The following is a 1,945-nucleotide window of genomic DNA, read 5'->3' on the forward strand; positions in this document are numbered from 1 at the left end:
GTCCTCCTCCCCTCCCGGGCTGCCACTCCAGTCCTGGCCTCCGGGACAGCCCTGCCCCACAAATGGTGGAGCAGGCCTCCAAGCAGATGTGGTTGGACATGCAGAACTTCCTAACGCTGCTGCTGAGGAGGTAGGTACTTCGGCAGGGAGAGCAGCTGTGAGGACACACAGACACAGGAACTGGAGCTGAGAAGGGTAGGCTCGTGGCTGGGCACTCTCTGCATCCTCCACCCTCACCACTTCCCCTGCCCCAGCACCCTGGCTCTTGCTTTGGGGACCCGTGTGGGACCTGAGGGAGCCACAGTTGCTCGTCCTCCCCTTTCCCAGACCCCACTCCCATTTGCACATTTGTTCTCACTGAAATGAAGGAGCTGGACGGGCTCATCTCTGCTTTCACACCAGCCCACTTCCCCACTCTGCCTTTTTAAAAAGAGTTTTCCCTGTGGACCAAATAAAGAGCATGAATGAAGAACACATTCCCTTTTTAAAATGGAATCAGAGGCGTTCATAACCACCAGTGGGAAGTGACAGCTCCACTCCATTCCAGCCTCAGACACACGAATACTTTCTGGTGGCTTGTTGAAATGCTGGGGGTAGCATCTGGGCCACCTTAATCAAACCGGTAGGACTGCAGGACTCCCAGTCAGGGTGGAAGCCACCCAGGTGGGCACTTTGGAATGTACATTTAGTTAAGCTGAGACTCCCTCACCCCCACCAGCCAGGACGGGCAGCTTCATGGTCCTGGCCCAGTGGCGCCCTCTTGTGGACAGAAGCCCACTCACATCCTCAGTCCTGCCCAATGTGTGCCCAGACCCCACCCCTCAAGCTTCTGTTGTAGCCAGGCTGAAAGAGCCCTGGGGCAGGAAGCCAGCAGGCAGGTGGAGGGGGAATACCGGTGGTCTTGAGGAAGCAGGCGGGCAGCTCTCCACTCCACTGAGAAAATCCCCAGGGTGAAAGGGAAGATTAAGTGGGACAGAGATTTCCCAACTGCTTGAAGGACTGGCCTTGGGAGTTCCCAGACTCCTACCCCCTCCAGTGCCAAGGCAGCCCAAACCTGTATCACCAAGTTTCTCCCAGCCAGAGTCCAGGGCTTGCCCCAGGAGGGGCTCGGAGGGGGGTTCCCAGGCCATGGGCAAGTCCCAGGCAGTGTGGTGATACCTGGAACTGGAAAGAGCCACCAGCGCCCAAACTGGCTCAGGCTCTACAAGGTCATCCACAGCTTCATCTAACCTTGAGATTAATCCTGCAGCCTCTGCCAGCCCAGCCGCCATCAGTGCCCAGGCCGCCCTGGCCCCCTTTCCTGCTCTCCCTTTGCATGTTAATTGCTCCTAGGTTGATTTGATCTTCCACTCTACATAGAGGAAATTGCTCTCTTAGCCATTTTCATCTTGGGATTTTTCTTTTTTTAATTAGGCCCCTTCTTCCTATCAGGGTCCAGTGAGGAGGAAGCCATTTTGGTCTCTGCCTGAAGAGACCATGGAAAGTCCAGAGAGGACTGGAGGAAGTCTAAGAAGAACCCTTTCCTTCCTCCCCCAGACTTCTGGGGCTCAAGCAGCTGCCACTCAACCCCTCACTGCCCCAAGCCCATGTCCCCGTCCCAGGGGAGCAGCGGCCCTTGGGAACTGTTATGTGGCAGGCAACTGCACCCCAGAGAGAGGAAAGGATTTGCCAGGCCTCACTGCCAGACAGCGCCAGAGCACAGCAGAGAGTAGAACCCACATCCCTGACTCCCACCCAGTGTCCTGTGCTCCCGTCTCCTCCCAAACTAGTTCACGTGCATCCCTTTCCCCAAACCCACAGAAGTCGCAGCCCCTCAGTTACTAGGAAGACTGTCCTGCTACAGACACTAAGACAGAGAGAGGAGGGGCCAGTCTGGCCTCCAGAGCACCCAGCCAGGCCTTCTCTAGCTGGGGTTCAGCCCACCTACACAGCAGGGAGAATCTGG

This window comes from Galeopterus variegatus, unplaced genomic scaffold (assembly GCF_000696425.1).
Source record: "Galeopterus variegatus unplaced genomic scaffold, G_variegatus-3.0.2 Scaffold48321, whole genome shotgun sequence".
Taxonomy (NCBI): Eukaryota; Metazoa; Chordata; class Mammalia; order Dermoptera; family Cynocephalidae; genus Galeopterus; species Galeopterus variegatus.